Source organism: Glycine max, chromosome 18 (assembly GCF_000004515.6).
Source record: "Glycine max cultivar Williams 82 chromosome 18, Glycine_max_v4.0, whole genome shotgun sequence".
Classification (NCBI taxonomy): Eukaryota; Viridiplantae; Streptophyta; class Magnoliopsida; order Fabales; family Fabaceae; genus Glycine; species Glycine max.
Window position 1 is genome coordinate 20,894,832 of NC_038254.2, and position 9,877 is coordinate 20,904,708.

Below are 9,877 nucleotides of genomic sequence, written 5' to 3' on the forward strand. Positions count from 1 at the left end.
GGGCGTGTATTTAATTTCATTAATACTTTAAAAAAAGATGTAGTACTACTTAACATAGAAGAAAAGTTAAACCTGAATGATTGGTAGTAAGAAGTGAAGAGTGAACAACATTATTACTATAGTAGTGTTGTTGTTGTTGTTGTGTAGCTGAAACGGTGCGTTTAAACCTTTATAGGAATAGAAGTAGGTAATGCAGTTGCCAGATGTTACCGTATCACTTTTCTTCTTCTTCTTTCGTCCTCCTCTTCTGTTCTTCTTCTTCATTGCTTTTCCTCTTTGATTAGGATTTCATTTTTTCAACCTGATCTATATTTCATTGCCGCAACTATACTTTCCTCTCTTCTATTTTTTCACTTCTCGCTCTTACATGGTACGTTGTTTCGTCTTTTTTGCTCTCTTATCGTAATCCCTAAATCAACCTTACTCTGTATGTTTCTTCATTTTAGTACTTGTTAGCTAGAATCTATAGATTTTTGTTATTATATTCGACATTACTATTTTTGACTTTTCAAATTTGGATTTGGTGATCGTGCCACTTAGAGTTCGTTTTTTAGTGCAAAGAGGAAATATCGTTGTTTATTTCATTACTCATCTATAGAACTTAGTCATTGCTATAGTTGTCTCTTTTAGCTTTTGTCTATAGCTGTAATTTTCCAACCTAATGACCCAACAATGTAATCTAATCTGAGGTGCTAGGCTCAATTAATTTATTTGTTTGTTTTAATTTTTTATGTTCAAATCTTGTTGACACAGTAGGACAGATAAGCTCTATGGGGAAAAAATGGTCTGAATGAACACGTGTGGTAAAAAAAAAAGAAGCTAAAGCTGAAACCACGCTTTTGCTTTGTTCAATGGTAGTGCTTGCTTCGTTCAACGACGCTGGCTGCCACCATGCCACCGCCCAACCACGCTTGTTCTTAGTTACACGTATCCACCGCCCAGCCACACGGTCACAGTATCCACCCTTGTTCTTGGTCAGGGTTGCATATTTGCGCTTATGCTGCCAATGACACCAAAGATTCGTGTTGCAGAACACCCTCCCAGTTGCTCTCATTTAACCCTCTCACTGTTACCGCCTCTTACATTTGTTGATCTGGTTATTATGTTAGGTAGATTGAAAATCCCTTACGTTTTCCTCATAGTGAGTTCTTCTATTTTCATATTTTCTATTTACAATTGTTTGTTACATCAGTTTCTACATTTAACTGATTTATCTTCAGATTTCTTTCTAGATGATGACATGAAGGAGATTTAGTTGTCACTGGTTGGAAAGGGTTTGAAGACGTAATATTACTGTGAAGTTCTCTAGCAGATATTTTATTAAATCACTTTTCTCTTAATTAAGTTTAAGCATCTTTATGATTTAATTATTTGTGATATATACTTGATTTAGTTAGTTTACTAGTTTATGTTGACCCCTCTTAAAGAGTGAAAGCTGCAGGCTCAAATGCTGTTCATAACTAAAACTATACATATTTACTTAATTACTCCTATAAGCGAAAAAATAGTTGTGTTTGACCCTTGAAAACTTCCAAAGCAAACTTATCAAGAGATGACAGTGGCATTAATTTGAAGCATTTTTAAAATATATCCAAATGTCATGTTTCAAAGACCTTTAGATTGCATATCATTATCTACTAATGAGAACACCCCTTTTTATCAATGTCTTTGCAAACCATTTCTTGAATGAACCTTCTTAATTTATATTAAGAGTGCCATGTTAGTTCTCACCTTATGTTCACTCCCACTCTAAAGTTAAGAAATGGTATATATCACTTTTTCTAGGGGACATGTGTATGGATGTAAGGAAAAATATTATTTGCAATTGTGAATGATTGTTTTGCAATTGGCAAACTAGAATAGTTAGCTATCATGGCTGCTAAGTGGCGTTAGACAAATGATCGATAAATATTAATAGGATAGTGCATCCTGGTGATAGACAGATAGTTGTAAGCCAGTTAAAAATCCATGCCTCTATGTCCTCCTACGTGTAATTGGATATTGGAAAAGGTTGAAATTAGTGCTTTCATGTTACTAAATTTAGCTTGCTAGTATGTGAAACATTTGCTAACAAATTGCAGAGCATCTTTCCTTATCCTTTTCCAATGAAATTATGCTGTAATTCTAGCATGAGTTCTGGCCACTCTAGCATGCCCCTTCTATATTGTGGACATTTAGTTGCATGCATCGGTCTTGACAAGGCATCCACAGCTTTAATTTTTGTCTGGTTTATACTCAATTCAGTAGTTGAATCCTAGTAGTTGTACCACTATTGGTCGGTTTGGATAACAAAGTGGTGACTGGTGACCTATCAACTATGGGTTGAATTTAGATCATATTTGAATTATGGAATACATTGCCCTGACATATACTAAGTTTGCATCTTTAGTGGTGTTATTTCCACTACTAGAAAATAGGCTTTCTACATCGGTTATCGATACCTTTTTACATCGGTTATCACGCGTCGTTGTAACCCGAAGTCGTTGAAACACAACGACGGTTGAGAGACCGATGTAGAATGAAGACCATTCTACATCGGTTATTAGGAAAACCGATGTAGAAATATGCTCATTTTAAGACGGGTTGATCTCGAAGCCCGTCTTAGAATGTCAGATTTCTACATCGATTGTCCCAATAACCGATGTAGAATGATCTTCATTTTACATCGGGTGTGTAATAACCGATGTAGAATGCTAGACATTCTACATCGCCTGTGACTTGAACCGATGTAGAATTATTAATTATTTTTAATTTTTTTTTCCTTTTGAAAGAGTCTGTACAAAAATGTATAATCAGATTTCAGACTAAAAAACAAAAAATAACACCTGTGTAATAAAAAATTTTCACCCTAATGCAAATTTTAATATAAATTTTCTTCCTGAGTCTAACTTAAATACACATTTTTTATTACATTAATTCAAATCTAATAGTTGAGTAACAGGGGTAACATCCATGCACCAAAATAAAATTTAAATCATGAAATTTACAAAGGTGAAACTAACCTCTCGTTGAGATATGTGATGTTAGCAAAATTAATGTGGCATCTGTAAACCAAATCCACAAGTGTCAGTACAACATATACCTTATATTACTGCATGGCTCCAATTTACTACCAATCATGTTGGCCTCTGTGTTATCACATTCCACTTAAATAATACAAGGGGATTGATTGTAACATTGTAATTAAAATGGAACCAAACTAGGGATTACCCCTACCCTTATTTTGAAATCATGTTGGCCTCTCATTACATGTATGTCATTTTGATATTGACATTTAATTAATTGAGCAGAAGCTTGCCAACATGATCAAGTGCAAGTTGCACTACATTATGAAATGAAGAGTGATAAACGGCCGGTAACACACTATGCAATACATTTTCTCACAATATTTATTATGAATTAAAATTTATTAAAAATATAAGATTACAGGTGAAACTCATTTAATAAAAAATAAAATTTTGTAATTTCTACTTAGTTTTAATCAACAATAGAAACACATTAAAAGTAGTGTAAAAAGCGTGTTACTAAATGAATATATTATAAGCGCCATCCAAATTAAAATTCGAATAATATACTCTATTAATCCAAAGCACTGATTTCTCTTTGGTTTCCCTACATCATTCCTTTAAATTATTTTATTTCCCACTTCTATTTTTTTTAATTTTATGAAATTTGGCATGCAAAGACCATGTGCCCAGGATTTATATAAAATCAAATCAAAGAAAACAAAAGCCTTGTTCTATATTTCTGCAAAAAAAAAAAAAAATCCTCACTAATAATCCGTGGAATGCTATTTGTCCAAAAACAAATCCGGTATAAAAATAGCAAAGGAGACAATTTTGTCAGCACACAAAAAGACAATTGCTCCATTTAGTTTTGAGTTTCCAAAGAACTATATTGTTATTACTAAAAGCTAAAATTACAAGTTGAGAATCAAATTTGAGCCAAAGATTTGACCACCTCATAGTTTTTGATATATATATATATATATATATATATATATATATATATATATATATATATATATATATATATATATATAAAGTCTTGCAAAAGAAGATCAAAATAAAATCAATAGAATTTTCAGAATAAAGAAACAAATGAATGTAGTAAACTACCAAACATAACAGAATATTAATATTGATTTTCAACAAATATAATAATTCACACTATCTAAAATTGCATTGTAGTAATAATAATAATTATTGCATGTAAACCAAACAACCAACTACATTTTTTTTTATCGAGAGCACCATAACAATTATTATGAAAATTAAATGCATGTTATTATTCTAAAACCCCAAATATTTTGTTTCTTAATTCTAAAGCCTCTCATGCAAGCTTCAACTAATTAAAATTAAATTGGGCCCAAAAAAATAGGCCTAAAGTTTTTTTACAATATCACACTTAAAAATTATCTTGGATAAGACATTTTAAATAATTATTACATAAGGTTAATAATCTTTTATATATATATATAAAATTTATAATTGAACATAGTATATCATTATGATACGTTAGTGTGTATTCTGATCCCATTATGATAATAGGTCCCAATAAGGAAACATGATGATTTGGAGTGACTAGTGGGGAATCTTCTATGTTAAAAAAAACACCTGATCTTGTTTGTGATCCTGACAAGAGAAAGCAGAAGCAGGGAAGAAGAAATGAAGTTAAGTTAACTCACATTGATGCAGGCAAACGGTGTCGAGCTTCAACGGCATGAGGAGAATTACCCATTGACATTGTTCCTCTCATTTTAACTAACTATTCACCTACGGGGGCATGCAACCATCCAATGACCACCTGCACAAACCAATAAGAAAAGAATTAATGGTTCACTCAACTAATGAAAAACCAAATTATAAATCTCAAAAACCATATTTTTCTGAATTGGTTTTCAATGTATGTAGATAAAAGAAGTGATGAAGAAGAGTTGATGGAATCATAAAAAGTGTCAAAAGTAGGAAATGACAAGGCCTACATATAGATGGTAAATTTACTCCAGCAGGCAAAAACACGACATATACTATATATTAATCGTGAGAAGGTCAAAACGCATAGGAGATATAAGGTATGAGTTACATGGTTAAAGAAGAAGGAAAGGAAAAAAAAGGTATGTAGCAGCCTTAAGGAACATAAGTATGTCTCTGATCACATGCATAGATAGAAAAATAAATAAAATGGAACAAATCCAAGCAAAAACCAAACTAGTGAAATGAGAATCAAATAGGTGCATTTAGAACAACAACATCATGAGAATGTTTTTTCTAAATCCTATGTATATCATCAGCATACCTCACGAGTAAAACTCATGTGTCAGAGGAATTATTACAATTAAAATCAGACACATCTCACAATTTGTTTTCAGAGACTCTGTCACAGATTCACCAGGTGCCGCTACTGTAGCTGAACCATCATTAGACTCCACCTAATTCAAAACCCACATGACAAAATCAACAAGCAGTTCCTCATGACATAAAATTCTGCATTCATACATCCCCAATTGAATCCAAATTATATACTTGCTTATTTCCATTATCACTTAACCCCCAACTCCAAAAACAAAAAACCGAGGGAGACCCATATTAATCCATAAGAAGACACGATAAAAGGTTGCAAAAAGATACAAAAAAAATCTCACCTGGGCACTAACAGAAAAGGAGCTTCTTTTATGGAACTAAAAAAAGGGAGTCATATTAGCATCGGGGTGCAGCAAAAACCAGCACAAGATAGCTAGCTACTCAGAAAAACACATGCGCAGTCCTTTGAAAAAACTCCTTGGAGATCATGAAATGCAATCAGTAGGAATCAGACACTTGGAAATGAAACCCAACATTTTTTTCTGCACATGAAACAAAGTGAAAGATAAAAAAAAAGAAATAAATGGAAAGTGTTATTATGTTAGCTGGTGATGAACCCGCTTAGTTGTGCGAAGTAGCTCTGGTGGGATCTAAAAAAAAAGTTATGACATTCTCACACATCAACAATATGTGGGAATAACTTTAAACAAACATGGAAATGTTACACTCCATGCGTATATTTTCCGGAAGACTTTTAATCCGTGAAACAAATGTGGTTTAAGTAAACAAACTTACCATTACCATACACGTTAGTCTGTAATTAAATGTTAATGTAAAATCTTTATCGGTGCATATACTATTCAGCAGAGTATACATAAATTTGAAGCAATTATGTAGTAGGCAGAGTATAGAAACGAGTTGAATATCATTGAAATGAATTAGTCAAAGAGTTAGCTTTATCGAATATCGATTATTCCTCATGGTTTGCTTGTTTTGTGAAGGAAGGAGTTGAGCTACACAAAATGAAATGAGGCATGTGAATAAGTAAGTACCTGGGATGTTCGCATCCTAAAGTCCGCAACTTCCTACAAATTTCACGAGGTAAGAAATACGGTGTGACGAGGGTTCCCAAACAAATCATGGCTTCGTTCAAATTAGGCAAACCCTGAATTCTAACAAGGGTAACCTCTTTCTTTCTCAGGTCATACCAACACAGCCTCTTCCGGTCGTGTTTCAATAGAACCTTATTCCCATTGCTCGAGTATCCCAAGGGCCTCACGCACTTGAACGATCTCAACTCACGCGACTCCTCCAGCGTGAACAGCTTGCACCAGCTGTCACCACGGTTATACTTTCTCATCACCCAAACATCGATTTTTGAATTGTGAAAATTCACAGTCATGCAGAGTAGACATGGCAAGAAAATTCGTACCCGTGGGTACCCGCCCGAATCCGTCCCGACTTTAACGGGTAATACCCGAGTTGACCGGGTATGGGTACGGGTTCGGGTTTTCCCCGATAACCAAAAGTCGGATACGGGTACAGGTATGGGATTACTAGACCCGTCCCGACCCCGAACCCGAACCCGCCCCGTCACTTAAAATCTTTAGAATTTTTGCATAATTTAATCAAAAGGCATATAATTTTTATTACTAGTTAATTTTATTTTAAAATTTTTACATAATTTAATATTATTTTCTTAACTATTTATGTAGACACACGCGTTATAATAAATTTATTGATATATAAGTAGTTAAAAATAAATGTTTAACAATCAATTTATTTTTTTCTAAAATCAAATTTTTAATATTTTTATACAAAAAAAAAATATTTTTCTAAATGGTGTGTGGAATGGGGTTGGGGATACCCGATACCCGACGGGTACGGGGATGGGACAATAAACTCAAACCCGTCGGGTATCGGGTACGGGTATGGGGATATGTTGAGGAGTCGGGGTAAGGGATTGGGGAGACAATACCCGTACCCGACCCGCCCCATTGCCATGTCTAATGCAGAGGGAATCGCCTAATAGTGCCACGTCGATCTCGAACCCTCCGCTGATTCCTCCGGTGTCGAGAAGGGGGATCTCCGTGAAGATCTCATGGGTTAGATCGAAGACGATGATGAGATCGGGTTGATTGGGTTTGAGTTTGCGTGTGACAACCCAGTGAGAATGGAAGAGTCAAGGTCGCCGTTATCGCAGAGGTCATTTTGCAGTGAGTGGAATGGGTCATTTTGCGGAGTTATCACGGAGTGGAAGAGTCAAGGTCGACGATGACGATGGCACAGGAGCTATCGCGGAGTTCATTTTGCGGTGAGTGGAATGGGTCGTCGTGATCAAAAAGCGGGGAGGAACATGAAGAGGCGAGTGGGGCGGCAATGAGAATGGAAGAATCAGGGTATAAAAAAAGTAAGATATAGGGTTTCTAAGCTGACCCAATTATAACGTGCCACGTCAATATAGAGGGTGAAAAACACATGTTTTCAAAAACGGTTTTTTAAAACCGTTGTTGTAAAGCATTTTTTAAGCCGGTTTTAAGGTACCCGTCTTTAAAAAGTTACACTTATTTACGAAAATGCCACTGCTTTACTTACTACATCGATTTTCATACAACCGGTGTAAAATCAACGTTGTAAAAAGCACTTTTTCTAGCAGTGTTCCTTAAACTTTACTTACTACATCGGTTTTCATACAACCGGTGTAAAATCAACGTTGTAAAAGACACTTTTTCTAGCAGTGTTCCTTAAAAAGTAAGCAATTGATAAACTACCAGCTTAAAACTAGGAAATTAGTGTATGAACTTGAAGTATAGGGGGTAATCTATTGCTGAAGAATATTATTTATAAATCTCAATATACATAACTGAATCCAAGACAAATGATTATATTGAACTGCCAAGGTACCTCATAAGAATATTAGTATGATTTCTGTATCCCAGAGCTATGTTATGGCCCAAAAACAACATATTGAAGGAGCCACTCACAGTTGTCTCCTCAATCTCAATTTTGTGAGTAAAATATTGGAAATAAAATTAAATCAGACTCCGAGAAAGGAAAAAATGCATTAAAAAGTGTGTATATTAAATAAAAATAAAAAAGTGGACCAAAAGGGCAAAATTAATATGCATGATTTAAAAATTTAATATACATGATCAATAAAACACTTCATCAATATTTTGAATTTTATAAGTAAATTCTATATGATGTTTTCATTTACTACATAGTTAAGAAATGCAATTAATATTTTAAATTTTATAAAAAAAATATTCTGTAACTTATAAATATATTTCTCTAATTAAGTAAATTTTTGTCTCATTTATTCAGTAATTACTAATTTGGTAAAAAAAATAAAATAAACCCTCGTATTCCATAAAAATTTGAATGGAGAGACTATATCATAACTCATAAGATATATATAATTATTAACCCGTTAGTTGAAGTTGGTCTAATGATAAAAATTTGATTAGTTTACATCAAATCTTAAGTTTTAATTTTGTTATTGTCAAAAAAAGTTATTGTTATTATTATTATTTTGGGACCGTGAAGATTTGTGACGTTTATTATTGTGAATGAATTTCCTTTACAAAGTGCTGCACTTCGAAAAATACTTGATCCTAGGCATTTCTTGGTTTTGCGTAACTGCTTTTTGGATTGATTTGCTTCCTCTGCATATCTTTCTTAATGGACCATAAAGAAAGTTTTGGAATGCACACAATCCTCCCTTTTATCACATTAGTATTATTTTTATCCAACCTGCTTGCATACACCATTAGCAAATATACAAAACTGGGGTAAGTTTTTTAAAAAATTATAGATACGAGTAAGACTTCAAATAAAAAAAATCATATTTTAAAACACAACTTTAGAATTTTAATTTTTTATAAAAAAATATTGAAATCATGATTCAAAATACAACTTCAAATATTTATATTTTAAAAAAATTACTGAAATCGTCATCAAAACACGACTTCGGTATTTTAGAACAAAATTACGATTTTCAAAAGTTGTGTTTTAAAACACAATTTATCCAAACCCTTAATATTTTCAAAATCTATCCATTTTTCTGTTATTTTTTTAAAAAATTATCCCAATTTTATAAATTTGCCCCACTAACTATGTGTACCAAAATATAGTACTGTATGTCAATTTTTGCTTTAATTGCAGCAATAAATATCTTAATATATTTTTCATCTTTGATTCCCTAGCTTGATTACGCTTCTATAGGGGTATTAGAATAAGTAAAGGTTACTCATACAAATAGACTAGTTAATAAAATTTGTAGAATAGCAATAAAATAATAGATTTTTACTCGCATGTTATTTTACCCAAAATATAAAAAGACAAATAATGTGATTAAGAAAAAGTAACACCCAAATCCCAACTAGAATCCACCATGTGGGGCCAGCAACAAAACTCGTACAGATTCCAGCACCAAGGCATTCAAATTAGATACTGGACAAAAAAATTTACTAAGAAATAGGGTGATTTCTGCTCCAAGTTCTAGCACTTTTCCTAATACAAACACTATCACCTTTCCTAGTTCAAATTCTAACACCTTTCCTAAAGGCTATAGG